Here is a 19,399-nt window from a genome sequence, read left to right on the forward strand (position 1 = left end):
ATGTAATTTGGGTTACAGACCTTCATCAGATATGTCCTTTGCAGATATCTGCTCCTATTGTGTCACTTGTCTTCTCATTCTCGTGACAGTGTGCTTTGCAAAGCAGAAAATTTTTATTTTAATTAAATTTAGTTTATCTGTTGTTTCTTTCATGGTTCATAGCCTTTGTGGCATATTTAAAAAGTCATTGCCAAACCCAAAGACATCTAGATTTTCTCTTATCTTCTAGGACTTTTTATAGCTTTGCATTTTACATTTAAGTCTGAGATCCATTTTAAGATGTTTTTTTTTTTTTTTTGTGAAAGGTATAAAGTCAAGGTCTAAAGCCATTTTATTTTTCCCATGTGGATGTGCAGTTGTTTCGGCAATATTTGTTTTTCTAAAAAGGCTGTCTTTCCTCCATTGTACTGCCTTTGTTCTTTGTCAGAAGTCAGATGACTGTATTGATGGGGATCTATTTCTGCTCTCCATTCTGCTCCATCGACCTATTTATCTATTCGTAAAATAGACTCTCTATATATATCGTTAGATTTATACCTAAGTATTTTATATTTGGGAACATTAATATAAGTGGTATTTTGTTTCTACTTTCAAATTCCACTTATTCATTGCTGTTATATAGGAAAATGATTGATTTCATAGATTAACCCCATTATTCTGAAACCTAAGAGGTTTGTGTTATTGTTTTGTTCTTTTGTTAATTTTTCAAAATTTTTTTCTACTTAAGATTATCATGTATTCTGCCAATAAACATGGTTTTATGTCTCCTTCCCAATCTGTATTTCTTTTGAATCTTTTTTCCTATTATGACATTAGTTAGTACTTCTGGTGCAATGTCAGAAGCAGTGGTAAAGAGGGACATACCTGCCTTTTCCTGATTGTAGTGGGGAAGTACTGAGTTTCTGACCATTAAGTATGGTTGCTGTGTATTTTTGTAGATATTATTTATCAAGTTGAGGAAGTTCCTTCGATAACCCTGGTTTCCTCAGAGTTTTTATCATGAATGGGTGATGGGTTTTGTTAAGTGCTTTTTCTGTACCTATTGACATTACTGAGTAATTTTTTTTTCTTTTCTGGCTTATTAGTATGATGAATCACATTGATTTGCTTTTTAAAATCATTATTTAAAAATATTTTATTTGATATATAGTAATTTTACATATTATAGGATGCAATTTGACATTTCAATGCATGCATACAATGTGTAGTGATCCTATCAGGGTAACTGGCAGGTCCACTTCAGACATATATCATTTCTTTGTGTTGGGAAAATGCAAAATCCTCTCGACATTATTTTGAAATATTCAATTAATTGTTATCCAACAGTAATTGATTTTTAAATGTGGATCAGCCTGGCATACCTGAGATAAATCCCATTTGATTGTGGTATGAAATTCTTTTTATCCCTTGTTGGATTTGATTTGCTAATGTTTTTTTAAAATATTTTTAGTTGTAGATGGACACAATACTTTTATTTTTTATTTCAATGTCATCCTGAGGATTGAACCCAGTGCCTCACAAATGCTAGTCAAGTGCTCTACCACTGAGCTTCATATTTAGGATTTTGCATCTATGTTCATGAGAGATATTGGTCTGTGCTTTTCTTTTCCTATACCATCTTTGTCTGTTTTGGTATTAGGGTAATGCTAGCTACATGGAATGAGTTTAGGAATATTTCCTCTGCTGACCTATTCTGAAGGAGATTGCAGAGAATCGGTATGAATTGTTCTTTAAATGTTTGCAGAGTTGGTGAACTCATCTGGGCTTACTGCTTTCTGTTTTGAAAGGTTAATTGTTGATTCAATTTTTTAATCAACTTCTTAATGTCTATGAGCCTATTTGCATCCTTTATTTCTTCCTGTGGGTTTTGTTAAGTGCTTTTTCTGTACCTATTGAGTTTTTACAGAGTGAATTTGTAAGAGAATTGTTCTGTTTCATCAATGTTATCAAATTTGTGAGTATAAAGTGGTTCATAGTATTTTTTATTGTCTTTTTAATGCCTGTGGGACCTCTAGTCATTTTCCTCCTTTCATTTCTGATATTAGTAATTTGTGCTCTCTCTCTTTTTATCTTAGCCTGGCTAGAGGCTCATCAATTTTTTTTTATCTTTTCAGAGAACGGGCTTTTGATTTTATTGATTTTTTTCCTTACTGATTTCCTGTTTTCAATTTCATTGATTTCTTCTTTGATTTTTTTTCTTCTTCTGCTTACTTTGGATTTAATTTGCTATTCTTTTTTCTAGTTTCTAAAATAGAAATTTAGTTGATTGATTTTTAAATTTTTTAGTTGTAGATGAACACACAGTATCTTTATTTATTTTTATGTGGTGCTGAGGATTGAACTCAGTGCCTCACACATACAAGACAAGCACTTTTACCACTGAGCTATAGCCCCAGTCCTAGTTGATTGATTTTTAAATCTTTCATATTTTCTAACATACATGTTATGGTTTGGATCTTTTCTGTTATTTCTTTCCACAATTTTTTTTAGTGCATTATAGTTGTACGTAATGAGGGGTTCACTTTTACATATATGCATACAACATAGCAATATAGTTGTATGCATATACATAGTTCTTCAGTATTTCCCCTTTCCCTTTTCTCCTCCTTGTATCTGGTCCCTTTCCTCTACTCTACTGATCCTCTTTCTTCAATTTTCATGAGATTCTACACATACACACCTTCCCGCCCCGTCCCCCCCCCACCCTTTTTCTTCTCTAGCTTTTGCATATATGAGAAAACATGACCCTTGACTTTCTGAGATTGGCTTATTTTGCTTAATATAATGCTCTTTAATTCCATACATTTTCCTGCAAATGACATGATTTCATTTTTTTCCTTATGACTGAGAAGCAGTACTCCTACTGCTTAAATCCCAAGCCAAAGAGCGAATGGAAATGCAGCCAGCCTTCTTCTTATCCGCCATCTTGAGTCTCTCCTGATTTGGATCTTTAATGTCCCCCAAAGTCTCATGTGTTGAGAACTTTGTCCCCAGCTGATGGTGCTCTTAATATGAGGTGGCAACTTTGGGAGGTGGAGCCTAATACAAGGAAGTTAGGTCATTGGGGGTGTGTCCTTGAAGGGGATATTGGGATCCTAGCCCCTTACCTTTCTATCTCTGCTTCCCAGCCACCATAAGGTGAACAGCTCTGCTCTTCCTCATGCTCATTCTGTGATGTACGGTGCTACCACAGGCCCAAGGCCATAGGGCCATGTGATCATATAGTGAAACCTCTGAAACCATGATCCAAAACAAATCTTTCCTCCTCGTAAGTTGATTTTTTTTCAGGTATTTTGTCATAGTGATATAAAGCTAACACAATATGCATTGGGTGCTATGAATTTCCCTGTAAGCAATACATTTGCAACATCCCGAGAATTGTGATGTTTTCATTTAGTTCAAAACATTTTTAAATGCTCATAGTATGTCTTCTTTGATCCATGTGTTATTTAGAAGTATATTGTTTAATTTGCAACTATTTTGAGATTTTATAGACCTTTTTCTGTTCTTGATTCTTAGGTTAATTCCATTGTGATCTGAAAGCCTACACTGGATGATACCTATTCTTTTAAATTTGTTATGGTGTGTTTAATGGCCAGGAATGTGGTCTATCTTGGAGTTTGCTCCATGGGAGCTTGAGAAGATTGTATTCCACTGTTGTTAGATGAAGTACTCCCTACATGTCCATTGTATCTGGTTGATCGATGATGTTATTGAATCCAATAATGTCCTTGCTGTGCTCCCATAATCCCTTTTGTTTCCCATAGCTCTGATCCATCTATATTGTGACTGCCACTTTACTTGTGACTTCCCCTTTCGATGGTTAGCTCTGTGTGGAAGAACAGTCTATCTTATTCATTGCTACATTCACATGCACCAGTTCTCAGCATACGGTAAGTGTTCAACAACGATGTATTGGGTGAGTGAATGAATGAACGAAACAGGCTAACTATTCACATAACCTGTAGTTATAAATAAATTAGGAACAACTGTCAAATCATGTAACAATCAGCTCAATCTCTATTTACCAAGGACCTACCAGCACCATGGATTGGGTTAATAAACTAATTATAAAAAAGCTATGGGCTGGGCCTGTGGCTCAGTGGTAGCGCACTTGCCTGACATGTGTGAGACACTGGGTTTGATTCTCGGCACTGTATATAAAGAAATAAAATAAAAGTCTATCAACAACGAAAAAAATATTAAAAAAGAAAGAAAAAGCTACAGAAGTATAGGAACATGTTTATAACGTAATATAATGACAAAAGGGAACTAAAAACAGGGTAGGAAATGTACGACGTGATTACAACTCCAAGAAATCTGTAGGATGCAGCTTGGTGTCACACAGTGGATTTAGGATTTCCTATTTTTAGATAAAGGCTCTTTCTTTCAGTGAAATCTTAGATGCCTAAAATATAAAACAGAAAAAAAAAGCAGAGATGTCCTGCCTTACTTAGGGGTGGGGCCAGAGCCTGCCCACCCTTCTCTTGGCCGTTCTCCTCCCTGTCTTCTGCACCACTCCACACTCCCAAGCTTCAAGGCCAACCACTGTGGCGTCTCACAGGATTATTTGAAAATCCCCAAAATAGACTTCTGGTTAAACCCTGCAGCTTAAAAACATGTATTTTCCTTTGGTCTCTCTCAAAGTACACTAAAATAACAGCACAGAAGCCAGAAGGCTTAAGTCCACAGGACAAAGAGGATGGATGGGTAAGGAGTCCATTCATCTCATTTTTTGGAAGATAGAATAGACAGGGGCTGGATGAGTGGGGACTAACCCAGCAAAACTGAGGAGGTGGACACCCACCCGAGCATCTGCAGCCAGGGAGCTGGTTCATGGCACAGCATCCTGGAGAGGCACCAGATTATTCTGAAAGGGAAGGCGAGAGGCAGGGCTGGAAATGAGAGGTTTATGGAAAGCCTTGTGAAGAAGTAGTTGGACCCGGATTCCTTCCTCATTTCTCAGAGACCTCTCTCTGGTCCCAGTAGAAGCCAGGTTGTCTCTAGATAAAGGAAATCACAAGAGGCAGACTCAGGCACACAGGCCAGCCAAGGGTGGTGGGGACACCCCACTGGAAGAGGAGAATTAACTTTTTGATTGGCTTAAAGTGCTGCACCAAAGGACCAAGCTAATAATCAAAATGGAGTCATGTAAGCTGAAGTTCCTGTCACCAAGTTTATCTGACCTTAGGAGAGAGGATTAGAGAGATAATAACTAAGTTTCTGAAATAGATCAGTTTCAGTTGGCAGGATAATGAAATCCCCTCTTCCTTAATCCTTACCCCAAAGAAGTGACCTGAAATAATCTACTATTAGCTAATCAATTATTTTCTTTTTGTTCTGTCTTCTGTCCTCATCTTACAAGAAAAGTAAATTGAAATGACCAATCCGCTTTTTTCAGCCTCTCTGATAACAAAACAGACATCTTCTGCAGGGCTCATTGGAACACTATATATTTTTTTTTCTTTTTCATATCACTATTTTACTTTTCATTTAGGCCAACTATGTTGTTGGTTAAAAAATTATTTAGACAAGTGCATGTATGAATATGTAGCAACAAATCCCATCATTATATACAACTATAATGCACCAATAAAAACTGTGGAAAAAAACTTATAAAGAAGTTTAGACAAGATACATAAGCAATACTTTACACTTTAATACAAACTTTAGGACACAGAGTATAACCATGTTCTCTATTTTGCTTTTCAAATTCACATTTTTATTTGAAATATATCTATGAAACAAAACAGATCTTGCAACAAAAGCAACATTATTAGGAGAGCTTTTTTTTTTAAATGGTTTTAGTGAAGTCAATTTTCCTCATTAAGTAGTTATAGGGAGGAATTTAGCACACTTTTATGGTTTTTGCAGACAACCAAGAATGTGGGATTGATAAAGAAATGTTATAGATAAATCCCACTAAACATTCAAGATAAAAGGACTGACTTTTGATTTAAACCTAAACAAAAAATAAATGTTGAAAATATATTTTGAAATCCCTTCCAGCCATTATGAACACATTTCTTTATGCTTTCACAAAAGCAAGTCCCAGTGCTCTGTGCTTCCATAGATCTGCCTATTGGGACAGACATTCATCACCGTCTTTCTTAACACAAGTCTTTGCATGAACCCAGCCATTGGCCTGGCCAAGTACCTCTCTCTAGCTGATACCACAGTTTCCTCACTGTTCTGCTTGCAAACTTGCTCACTGCCTCGGTGGTCTCCCTTGTTCTTGGCCTTGCCCTTGCTTTTCCTCTGTGAGTCTGTATTATGTCCCCAGTGATGTTTTAGGGTTAGAGGATTTCTCCTGGTTTCTTTTTTTATCCTCTTCCATGTTTCTTGTTTTGCTGGATCTTTCCTGGTCAAGAAACTCATTTCTTGTCCTAGAATTTGGGCTGCCTTCCTTCCTGTCTTGATTTCTTTCTGAAGATGGAGGGCTTATTTCTTCTTTTTCCTTATCTCTGTACTTATCATTTCTGTATCTTCCTCACTTTTATGTATTCTTTTTTGTTTTGCTTTTCTCTTCTTTCTCAAGGTACCATTAGATTGCCTACCTCTTTCTTGTTCTCCAGAGGAATATTCCTCCCAGTCTTTCTCCCCTTTCCATTCTCTGTTGCTTCTTTCTCTCTGCCCTCTTCTCTTCAATATATCTTCTTGTTCATGCCTCTTCCCATGGGAATCTCTATGACTGGCCTCTCTAGGCCAGAGAGAATCCTTTTCTATTTGGTGGTCACAGTTAATGGAATAATTCTCCTGGTTAACCAGGAGCAATAGGTACTTGGCTAGGCCTACTACAGGTGAGCAGACCTGTAATTCTAGTGGTTGGGGAGCCTGAGGCGAGTTCAAATCCAACCTTAGCCACTTAGCCAGGCCCTAAGCAACTCAGGGAGACCCTGTTTCTAATAAAATAGAAAAAAAAACGCTGGGGATGTGGCTCAGTGCGTAAGTGCCCCTGGGTTCAATCCCTGGTACCAAAATACTACTACTACTATTATTATTACTGCTGCTACTACTACTACCAATAATAATAATTTCCCTGGCCTACAGATTGCTTCTCTCGGCATGGATTTGCCCTTTTCTATGTCCTCTTGACTTGGAACTTTTGGTGTGGTTTTTGGTACCATGTCCTCTTTCTTCACTAGATGACCATGAATGAGCTTAATTCCTGTGATGCCTGGGGTAATTCTTAGAGGTCTCTGTGACCTTCTCTCTTCTGCATTTCATTTTATTTTCTCCTGTCTCATCATCCTCGCTGCTCATAACATCATGGTCACTGTCTACATCGGGTTTTCCTCCTCCTTCCACCGGTTTGGATGATGCATTTCTGTTCTCTGAATTCACTTCATTGGATTAATCTCTTGATTTCTTGCCCCTTATCCCACACCTAGCTTCGCAAAAGCTGCAGTTAGTACTTCCTCTTCCCCAACTGCTTGATTTAGTAGATGCCTCTCACATTCACCGAGCTCTTTCCACTTGGCTACATCTGATGTGCAGCAACTCTCTTTCTAAATAAGATGTCACAAATGCCTCTCGATCATGAAATTCTCCCCTTTCCATTTCTCCTTCCCTCTGTATTTTATTTTCCATTCTTCCTTCTCATTCCCTTTTTCTGATCTCCATTGTAAATATACTTGGGCTTCCAGTCTTTTCCTAAAAGCAATTTAGAATTACTTTCCTTATTTTTTCCTTCTGCATTTCATTGTAAATACTGTCACAGCAGAATCTCCTGCAGCCTCTGGATGAAGGGAAAGGAAGGAATGAGAGACGGGTAAGTAAGAAATGAAAGACAGAGGCCAGGCAGAGATACACACGAGAGTTTATTTGTCAGAGCTGACAAATAAAGGCCATCTCTCTATAGAGAGGAGAGAGGACCCCAAATGTTCGGGTGTTCAGCTTTAGCGAGGCAGGGGTTTGGAGTTGTAGCTGTGATGCTTTGGGCTAGACTGGGGGTGCTTGTGTCAGAGCTAGGCGGGTGGGAATAGCATGGTTTTGGCTTAGGTTAATGGTACCATGGGGCTTTCCCGAGTCAAGGGGTCATGTCCTTCTGGTATTGGCTTAGGGTTACCATGGGGTAGGTCACTAATGGGGGTGGGAGGTGTTGGGGTAAGAGGAAGTTCAGGAAAGGGAAATTTATCTCATAAGATGGCAGTTAAAATTTAATTGTTGATGTACTTTTTTTTTTTTTAATGTGGTGCTGAGGATCGAACCCAGTGCCTCACACATATGAGGCAAGCGCTCTGCCACTGAGCCCCAGCCCCAGCCTGTTAAGGTTTAAGATGGCTGCTCAGATGTTAAATCTTAAGACCCTATACTGGAATTCCCAGCGTGGTCTGTTTCCTGGCCTGCTCCTCATCAGCTCTGAAGGGCCTCCCTCACTAGGTGGCCTGCCCAGAGTCGCCATCTTGCTGATGTGAAGCTGCCATTTAACTCCACCTATAGAATGAAGTGTTGCCTGATTCTGGAACTGAAAATAAAGTAATTAAGATTGTGAAGCTAAATTGCTGTACTTTTGTCCTTTCACAGATCCCATGCTTTCTCCTCCATTGTAAAGAAAGTCCCTCTCAAATAACAATGAAGTGAACCCTAAGAGGAGAGAGGAGAGAGGAGAGGGGAGAGATCAGTTGTATGTCCTGGGGGTGTTGAGGCCCAGGTCCTCCTTCAAGTTCCTGGCTCTGGTTCTGCAAATGGCTAACGTTTCCGTTAACTCTGTGAACTCTCCAGTCTCCTTCCGCCTTAGCCTTCTCAGTCTGGGTGGTGTAGATAGCCATCTACTTCCTCATGGTGTTGGGGGCTGGGAGGCTGAGTGAGGTCCCAGTGGGTAGCTTTGGTTCCACTCTGAGGCCTCTCCCTGGCTGTCTCTCTGTCAACCAAGGCCTTCCCTGGTTTGTGCCTGGGTCCTAACCCACCTCCTAATCAAGACACCAGTCAGATTGGACCAGGGCCCCCCTGATGACTTGTTTACCTTAATGACTTCTTTAAATGCCCTGTCTCCAAATATACTCATATTCTGAGGTGTTGGGGAGTAGAACAACAGATAAATTCATCAGAGCAGGGAAGTGGGGCACAATTCAACCCATAACATTTTCTGTAAGGGGGCAGCAAATAGCTTATTAAAATAACTTCAGCTATTTCAAATTTAGTTTCTGGCACTGATTTACCAATCACTTGGAGCTTGTACATTGCCTCGAGGACATTCTGGTTTTTCTTAGTTGTGACTTAAATCTTCACTGCTATGCACCTTTTCTAATGTATGTTCCTTAAGATGAAAAGTAGATTCCAGTTGGCACAGCCTACAGAGCCACATGGATGGGCAGGTTGGTAGAGTTCTACTTACCTGCCTGGCCTGGGGTAAGTCCACAACTTCCTTAACTGTAAAATGGGGATGATGGTAAGAGCGATATTCATTCATTGGGTTGTCTTGAAGGTTACACGTGTTGATGAATATAAAGCACTTAGAACAGAGTATGGTGTATGGTGAGCATTATGGAAAGTATGTGCTATTATTAATTCACTCAATGGTTTCTGAGGGGAATAACTATGTGCCTGGTAGATTCTTAGAAAATATTTATTAGTTTTTTTTATTGGTTGTTCACAACATTACAAAGCTCTTGACATATCATATTTCATACATTAGAATCAAGTGGGTTGTGAACTCCCATTTTTACCCCAAATACAGATTGCAGAATCACATCGGTTACACATCACATTTTTACATACTGCCATATTAGTGACTGTTGTATTCTGCTACCTTTCCTATCCTCTACTATCCCCCCTCCCCTCCCCGCCCATCTTCTCTCTCTACCCCATCTACTGTAATTCATTTCCCTCCATGTTTGTTATCCCATTCCCCTCATAACCTCTTATATGTAATTTTATATAACAATGAGGGTCTCCCTCCATTTCCATGTGATTTCCCTTTTTTTCCCCCTTTCCCTCCCACCTCATGTCTCTGTTTAATGTTAATCTTTTCTTCCTGCTCTTCCTCCCTGTTCTGTTCTTGGTTGCTCTCATTATATCAAAGAAGACATTTTGTATTTGTTTTTTAGGGATTGGCTAGCTTCACTAAGCATAATATGCTCCAGTGCCATCCATTTCCCTGCAAATTCCGTGATTTTGTCATTTTTTAGTGCTGCGTAATACTCCATGGTGTATAAATGCCACATTTTTTTTATCCATTCATCTATTGAAGGGCATCTGGGTTGATTCCACAGTCTAGCAATTGTGAATTGTGCTGCTATGAACATCGATGTGGCAGTATCCCTGTAGGTCTTCAGGAAATAGTCCGAGAAGGGCAATAGCTGGGTCAAATGGTGGTTCCATTCCCAGCTTTCCCAGGAATCTCCATACTGCTTTCCAAATTGGCCGCACCCGTTTGCAGTCCCACCAGCAGTGTACAAGAGTACCCTTTTCCCCACATCCTTGCCAGCACTCATTGTTGTTTGACTTCATCATGGCTGCCAATCTTACTGGGGTGAGGTGGTATCTTAGGGTGGTTTTGATTTGCATTTCCTTGACTGCTAGAGATGGTGAGCATTTTTTCATGTACTTGTTGATTGATTGTATATCCTCCTCTGTGAAGTGTTTGTTCATGTCCTTGGCCCATTTGTTGATTGGGTTATTTGTTGTCTTATTGTCTAATTTTTTGAGTTCTTTGTATAGTCTGGATATTAGGGCTCTATCTGAAGTGTGAGGAGTAAAAATTTGTTCCCAGGATGTAGACTCCCTATTTACCTCTCTTATTGTTTCTCTTGCTGAGAAAAAACTTTTCAGTTTAAGAAAGTCCCATTTGTTGATTCTTGTTATTAACTCTTGTGCTATGGGTGTCCTATTAAGGAATTTTGAGCCCGACCCCACAATCTGTAGATCGGAGCCAACTTTTTCTTCTATCAGACACAGAGTCTCTAATTTGATATCTAGCTCCTTGATCCACTTTGAGTTGACTTTTGTGCATGGCGAGTGGAGGGGATTCAGTTTCATTTTGTTGCATATGGATTTCCAGTTTTCCCAACACCATTTGTTGAAGAAGCTATCCTTTATCCATTGCATGTTTTTAGCTCCTTTATCAAATATAAGATAGTTGTAGCTTTGTGGATTAGTCTCTGTGTCCTCTATTCTGTACCATTGGTCCACCCGCCTGTTCCGGTACCAGTACCATGCTGTTTTTGTCACTATTGCTCTGTAATATAGTTTGAAATCTGGTATCGCTATACCACCTGATTCACACTTCCTGCTTAGAATTGTTTTTGCTATTCTGGGTCTTTTATTTTTCCATATGAATTTCATGATTGCTTTATCTATTTCTACAAGAAATGCCATTGGGATTTTGATTGGCATTGCATTAAACCTATAGAGAACTTTTGGTAATATCGCCATTTTGATGATGTTAGTTCTGCCTATCCATGAACAAGGTATATTTTTCCATCTTCTAAGATCCTCTTCTATTTCTCTCTTTAGGGTTCTGTAGTTTTCATTGTATAGGTCTTTCACCTCTTTTGTTAGGTTGATTCCCAAGTATTTTATTTTTTTTTTGAGGATATTGTGAATGGAGTGTTTTTCCTCATTTCCGTTTCAGAAGTTTTGTCGCTGATATACAGAAATGCCTTTGATTTATGTGTGTTGATTTTATATCCTGCCACTTTGCTGAATTCATTTATTAGTTCTAGTAGTTTCTTTGTAGACCCTTTTGTGTCTTCTAGGTATAGAATCATGTCATCCACAAATAGTGATAATTTAAGTTCTTCTTTTCCTATTTTTATGCCTTTAATTTCTTTCGTCTGTCTAATTGCTCTGGCCAGTGTTTCGAGAACTATATTGAATAGAAGTGGTGATAGGGGGCATCCCTGTCTTGTTCCAGATTTTAGAGGGAATGCCTTCAATTTTTGTCCATTCAGAATGATGCTAGCCTGAGGCTTAGCATAGACAGCTTTTACAATGTCAAGGTAAGTTCCTGTTATCCCTAGTTTTTCTAATGTTTTGAACATAAAGGGATGCTGTACTTTCTCAAATGCTTTCTCTGTGTCTATCGAGATGATCATATGGTTCTTATCTTTAAGTCTATTGATGTGGTGAATAACATTTATTGATTTCCGTATATTGAACCATCCTTGCATCCCAGGGATGAATCCTACTTGATCATGGTGCACAATTTTTTTTGATGTGTTTTTGTATTCGATTCACCAGAATTTTATTGAGGATTTTTGCATCTAGGTTCATCAGAGATATTGGTCTGTAGTTTTCTTTCTTTGAGGTGTCTTTGTCTGGTTTCGGAATCAGGGTGATGTTGGCCTCATAGAATGAATTTGGCAGAGCTCCCTCTTTTTCTGTTTCCTGAAATAACTTGAAAAGTATTGGTATTAATTCTTCTTTAAAGGTTTTGTAAAACTCCGCTTTATACCCATCCGGTCCTGGGCTTTTCTTGGTTGGAAGTCTTTTGATTGCTTCTTCAATTTCATCTATTGATATTGGTCTGTTTAAGTTGTGAGTATCCTCCTGACTCAGTCTGGGCAAATCATATGACTTAAGGAATTTATCGATGTCTTCACTATCTTCTATTTTATTGGAATATAGGTTTTCAAAATAATTTCTAATTGTCTTCGGTATTTCTGAAGCGTCTGTTGTAATATTGCCTTTTTCATCCTGTATGTTAGTAATTTGAGTTCTCTCTCTTCTTCTCTTCGTTAGTATGGCTAGGGGTCTGTCGATCTTATTTATTTTTTCAAAGAACCAACGTTTTGTTTTGTTAATTTTTTCAATAGTTTCTTTTGTTTCAATTTCATTGATTTCTGCTCTGATTTTAATTAATTCTTGCCTTCTGCTACATTTGCTGTTGTTTTGCTCTTCCTTTTCTAGGACTTTGAGATGAAGTGTGAGCTCATTTATTTCTTGGTTTTTCCTTTTTTTGAGGAATTACCTCCAGGCGATGAATTTCCCTCTTAAAACTGCTTTCATTGTGTCCCATAGATTCTGATATGTTGTGTCTGTATTTTAATTTATCTCTAAGAATTTTTTGATTTCCTCCTTTATGTCTTCTATAACCCATTGATCATTCAGTAACGTATTGTTCATTTTCCATGTGATGTAGGATTTTTCCTTCCTTCTTTTATCATTTATTTCCAGTTTCATTCCATTATGATCAGATAAAATGCATGGTATTATCTCCACCCCTTTATATTTACTGAGGGTTGCCATATGGCATAATATATGGTCTATTTTTGAGAAGGATCCATGTGCTGCTGAGAAAAAAGTATATCCACTTGATGATGGTTGATATATTCTATATATGTCAGTTAAGTCTAGATTATTGATTGTGATATTGAGGTCAATAGTTTCTTTATTCAACTTTTGTTTGGAGGATCTGTCCAATGGTGAGAGAGGTGTGTTGAAGTCACCCATGATTATTGTGTTGTGGTCTATTTGATTCTTGAACTTGAGGAGAGTTTGTTTTATGAACATCGCAGCGCCATTATTTGGTGCATAAATATTGATAATTGTTATGTCTTGTTGGTGAATGGTTCCTTTTAACAGTATATAATGTCCTTCCTTATACCTTTTGATTAACTTAGTCTTGAAGTCGATTTTATTCGATATGAGAATGGCCACCCCTGCTTGCTTACGAGTACCGTGTGCGTGGTATATTTTTTCCCAACCTTTTACCTTGAGCCTGTGTATGTGTTTTCCAATCAGATGTGTCTCCTGGAGGCAGAATATTGTTGGATTTGTTTTTTTAATCCATGTTACCAGCCTATGTCGCTTTATTGGAGAGTTTAAGCCATTAACGTTTAGAGTTACTATTGATATATGGTTTGTACTTCCTGCCATGTTTGATTATTTATCTCTTTTTTTTTTCTAATTTAGTTTGTTTCTCCATGATTATCTTTCCCCCCGTCCTCTGTCTTTACCGAGGCACTTCCCACTGATGGTTTTGGTTATTGTTTTTCATTTCTTCCTCGTGTAGAGTTTTGCTCAAGACGCTTTGCATCGCTGGTTTTCTGGCTACAAATTCTTTTAGCTTTTGTTTATCATGAAAGATTTTTATTTCGTTGTCGTATCTGAAGCTTAATTTTGCTGGATACAGAATTCTTGGTTGGCATCCATTGTCTTTCAGTGTTTGAAATACGTTGTTCCAGGATCTTCTTGCTTTCAGTTTCTGTGATGAAAAATCCGTTGTTAACCTTATTGGTTTACCCCTGAATGTAATCTGTCTCCTTTCTCTTGTAGCTTTTAATATTTTCTCTTTGTTCTGTATATTGTATATCTTCATAACAATGTGTCTTGGCGTTGGTCTACTGTGATTTTGTGTGCTCGGTGTCCTGTATGCATCTTCAATTTGTATATCTGTTTCCTTTTTTATTTCTGGAAAGTTTTCTGTAATTATTTCATTCAGCAAGTTACTCATTCCCTTGGCATGAATCTCTGTGCCTTCCTCTATCCCAATGACTCGTAAGTTTGGTTTTTTTATGTTATCCCAAATCTCTTGGATGTTTTTCTCGTGATTTTTTACCAGCCTATCTGAGTTGGGTAGACTCTTTTCAAGATGATATATTTTGTCTTCATTATCTGATGTTCTGGCTTCTACTTGTTCCACTCTGTTAGTGATACTCTCATTGAGTTTTTAATTTGGTTTATCGTTTCCTTCATTTCTAGAATTATTGTTTGATTATTTTTTATAATCTCTATCTCCTGATAAAGATGCTTAACTTCTTCTTTTATCTGTTTATGTAGTTCATTTTCAATGTGATCTTTAAGGTTCCATTCCATCTGTCTAAGGTATTCCTTGAGTTCTTTATATGGCCATTTTTCTGATGACTCCAGGTCCTCCTGAATATTTAGGCTGTCCTTCATTGTTTGTACTCCTTTTCTTCCTTGCTCTTTTATGCTCATGATACTTCTTGTTCTGTTTGACTGCTGAGTTACTGTCTACTCTTATAAATTTATTTGATGCTTGGGAGGAGAGGTATTAGAAGGGAAGGGAAGAAGTCACTAAAGAGAGTGAGTGTAGGCAGGTAGAATTAAAGAAAGGGGGAATAAGAAAATTGAAACGAAATGAAAAGACAAAAGAAAAAAAGTGGAAAGAAAGAAAGAAAAAATGAAAAAATAAATATTTAAAACCAAAAAAATTATAATGATAATAAACAAATGGAAATTAAAGTTTAAAAAATAATAGTAATAATAATAGAATAAAAAGAATTAAAAAATTGAAACCATTAATAAGAAAGTTGAAGAGCAACAACAACATCAACAACAAAACGTGAAAATAAAATTTTAAAAAATACCAATAATAATCATTAAAAATAATAATAATAATAATAATAATAATAATAATAATAATAATAATAAATGCAGTCATAGAGCTCAATTAACTTCTCTTCCTGTAGGTGGGAACTGGGCCAGGCTTCTCTTCTTGATGGGTGGGAACCAATCACTGTTCCTCAGCTCTTCTTCCCAGACTGTGCGGGTCTCCAATCCTGAGTGCCTAGGGCCTTCTCTTGTGGTTCCTCAAGCCAGGCCCCGCTCTGCTGAGGGCCATTGCCAAGTAGGAATGATGCATCGAAATTTCCTTGCCAGCGTACCCCATGTTAAATGGATTTCACTGTTGACATTGCATGTAAGGTGACCTTGCTCAAGGACCAAGGCGGATCCGGGTTTAGAGCTGATCAGGTTTGAGGAAGTATCCGGGTCCTTGGGTTTAAGGCGTTCCCGGTTTAATACAATAGGGGTTTTAGGGAAGTTGGAGGTTGAAGATTATTGCTGCTGGGATTAGGGTGTTCCTGCTGCTTGTTCCCGTTGAGTTCTCATGAGATTCAAATGGGATTTTGGATAAAAGCCTCGTGGAGTAGGTGAATTGGGCGGCGGCAGAACGGGATTGCCCCAAAGCGTGTGTGGAGACCGGTGTGAGTTCGGGAATAAAGAATTGCTGTTTGAATCTACAAAGCTGTGTGGTGGCTCGTGATTCTGTGCCCAGCCAAGACTGTGGCACTGCTCACCTGTGAAGCTCGCCACAATACTGGCTACACGCCGGGTCTGCTGCTCCTGGGAGCCCTGTTTCCATGGATGCCTGGGCACACCCTTTCTGTTTGCCTCCCTCAGACCCTAAGTTTGTAGGGCTTGGGGCTGAAGACCCCCAGCGAATTTGTTTGCCCTCAGGTAGCAACTCCCCTGGTAACTGGTGCAAGGGACCTCTGTTGTCAGCAGAGGGATACCCTGGGTCTGACTATCGTGCTCAGTTGGCTTTTACCTCTGTGAGTTCAGGTGGGCCGACTAGTTATTTCAGCGGGATCATTAGTGCTGAGTCACGAGAAGCAGGCGAACCAGAACTAGAATGCAGCCCAATCCGGGCTCGGTGTGTTCTGAGAGGGGCAGACTGTTCGCCCGGGGTCCCCTTCAGCTCAACAGTGCCTAGTGGTCCTGAGCGAACAGTATTTTGACAGTTTACTTCTCCCTATGCTCGCACAGCTGAAGGGGTTAGAGACTTGATCTCTCCGCGTCCACCGCCATGTTGGATCACTTAGATTTTAAATTGTCACTCATCTTATCAGCTGTTCCATTTTGCTCGGCAGCTCACTCGCGCGGTGAAGAGTCTGCTCCATGGTGCTCTGCGGGAAGCAGCGGCGGCGGCGGCGGCGGCGGCGTGGTGGCGGCCCAGCTGTGGCCTTCGGGACCCCCGGGGAGGGGGTGCAGGTTGGGGGAGGGGAGGCAGCGTCTCGGGGCCATGCGGGCCGGGTACCGGACACGCGAGAGAGTGGGCGGGGTGGGGGAAAGAAATTGAGATCTAGATTTAGGGACTGAGCGTGGGAGGAGAGACAGCGGGGGAGAAGCAAAGCGGAAAGGCGGAGAGGAGAAGGAGAAGGGGCCGAGGGAGCCGGGCAGCTCGGGCTACAGCCTTATTGCTTGCGCTGAAGTCGTGATGGACTCACTCCACCTAGGCCCCTTTCTTGACACGATGCTGAGTCTTTGTCGACAGATCTCCTTTAATGATCTTTACTTCATCTTTTAAGATGCGGCAACATACTCTGCGGGTGCGGCAGCGCGGAGCACGGAGCGGCTTACTCACTTCCCGCCGCCATCTTTATTATTAGTTTTTTTTTAAGATTTATTTTTTAGTTGTAGTTGGATACAATACGTTTATTTATTTATTTATTTTTTTGTGTGGTGCTGAGGATCGAACCCTGGGCCTCACAGGTGCTAGGCGAGCACTCTACTGCTGAGCCACAACCCCAGCCCTTATTAATTTTCTTATGCATAGATATGTTGTAATAAGTAATTCTTCAAGTTTTCCTCAAGGTGTTATTAATTGGTATATTGTTATCTGCCTATGTAATGATATCTTTATAATATTCTTTCCCATTGTTTAGCCAATGGCCATTAATAAACAGATGTGGCTCTGAAGCTCTTACATACTTTCAGCAATTTGATATGATAAGCACATATAGAGTCATTTTCTTGTACATTGTGATAAGAACAAAATTCTTATCTGAGATGCCTTAAATTTAATTACAAGAGAAGATAGAGGGGAGGATAGATTAATCATCTAACAGCTAAAATCCAACCAATAAGACTGTTTCACATTCTGATTGTAGGTTGAAATTTTGACTTAAATTCCGTCACAGTGACCACCAGGTGCCACTGCATCCTGTTTATAGAGATGCTTTCCGGACTGTTCACGCCCAACCAATCCAGAAGCAACAAGTACTTCTTATAGATTGTTCTTCAATTTAAATTTCACTGCTTTGCATTATCTCAACCCCTTTTGTCTTATAGCCAATGAGAGTTCAGTGTTAACTAATAATGTTTATTTCTGTTGTGGTGGTGGGGATGGAACTAGGGCCTTGCAGAGGCCAGGCAAGCGCTCCACCACTGAGCTACAGCCCTAGCCCGTTTTACTTTATTTTGAGATAGAGTCTTGTTAACTTGCCCAGGCTGGTCTTGAACTTACGATCCACCTGCCTCAGACTTCCAAGTTTCTGGGATTACAGGTGTGGACCACGACATCCATGCAATGTAAACTAGTTATGTTTTCCTTCTCCAAATTTTAACTACAAAAATGCTTTTGGCCCTTGGATATGGCAGACATGCTTCCAGCTACCATCTAGCCTTGCTGCCCCAAGTTCTCGTAAGTGGGAACTTGTCCCACAACCTGTTTTTTTTTTTCTGGCTGGCATTTATGGCTCCATAAATCCTTTTATTCCAGAGAACTCTCAGCTTCAAGAGTTTGGTTGAATAATCTGTTCTTTAGGACGAATGTGGAGGTGGAAACCAGGATTGCAGGCTTCTGATCCTTGTGGTACCCTTATACTATGAGACCTTGGACAAAAGTCTTATGCTTTCTGGGTTCTGGCTTCTTTATTTACAAACTGAGATGAATTGGCATGAACATACTGAATATACAAAAATATGAAAGATTGTACTCTATATGTGTAATGCATTCCACTGTCGTGTGTTTAAAAAAATAAAATCAATAATATAAAAAAAATTGAGGCTGGACTGTGTAATTTTTAGGATCTTTAACAATCTATTCTACCTATCTTTGAAAGAATATCTTATGTGAGCAGCCCCAAAGCTCTAACAGTTACATTTTCCCTCCTTTCTTACCTCGAGTGTAATGGTGACTTTGGTGTTTGGAAATTCTGAAACATATTAGATGCATTCCTAGGCATCAGTTATATTGAATGGAAAGAAAATTATTAAAATTTGGTGAAGGTTGATATCAGTATATTTTTAATTAGTATCTTTTTAATAAGTTAAGATTTTGTTTTCTAGTGCTAGGGATCAAATTTTGGCCTTACACTTGCTAGGCAAATGCTCTACCACTGAATTGCATCCCCCGTCTAAGCATTTTAAGTAACCGCTCTCTGTCCCACTATCCTCTTAAAAAAACAAAACTAAGATGATAGGAAAAAAATTTTAAATGCTTTTTATAAAATTTTAACTCCTTGGCCATTCTAATACTTCAAAATAGTGTTTTGAGATCTGATCTTGTAAATCAATTTGTTTGTCAATCTGTAACCGTAGTCTCTGACATTGGGGAGATCAGTGGTGGGGAGAATGAAAAAAAAAAATTTAAGATCTATGATCTGCTCTTGGTAAGACTCTTATTTTGTGCTGTGAACATATGCACAAAACATGCAGAAATATTAACACATATTCTCCAAAATGTATGGTTGAACACCCACATTCCTTCTTCCATTCAACAAAACGTGTCAATTACCCACTCTCTTCCTGGGGATCTGTGTGAACAGGACAAAGTTCTAATCCTTGTGGAGCTGACATTTTAGTTAAATATGTGTCTCAGAATAAAAGAATAGGATTTAGGGAGAGTGTTAATCCATCAGTCCTGTGAGCAAATTCATATCCAGCAGCAGGGGGCAGTGTCTCCAGGCAAGGAGCTCTCCAGGGTGAG

At 39.1% G+C, this 19,399-nt stretch overlaps 1 pseudogene across 1 annotated transcript; it reads right to left on the reverse strand.

Annotated features, from left to right (window-relative positions):
* Positions 1-6,079: 6,079 nt before the first annotated feature.
* Positions 6,080-7,127, reverse strand: LOC308652774 (nuclear speckle splicing regulatory protein 1-like; annotated as a pseudogene). The gene is made up of 2 exons: positions 7,049-7,127; positions 6,080-6,794 (listed from the first exon to the last, which is right to left on the reverse strand). The product of its transcript is annotated as a nuclear speckle splicing regulatory protein 1-like (transcript).
* Positions 7,128-19,399: the final 12,272 nt, after the last annotated feature.

Source organism: Spermophilus citellus (assembly GCF_964194105.1).
Source record: "Spermophilus citellus genome assembly, chromosome: 7".
NCBI lineage: Eukaryota > Metazoa > Chordata > Mammalia > Rodentia > Sciuridae > Spermophilus > Spermophilus citellus.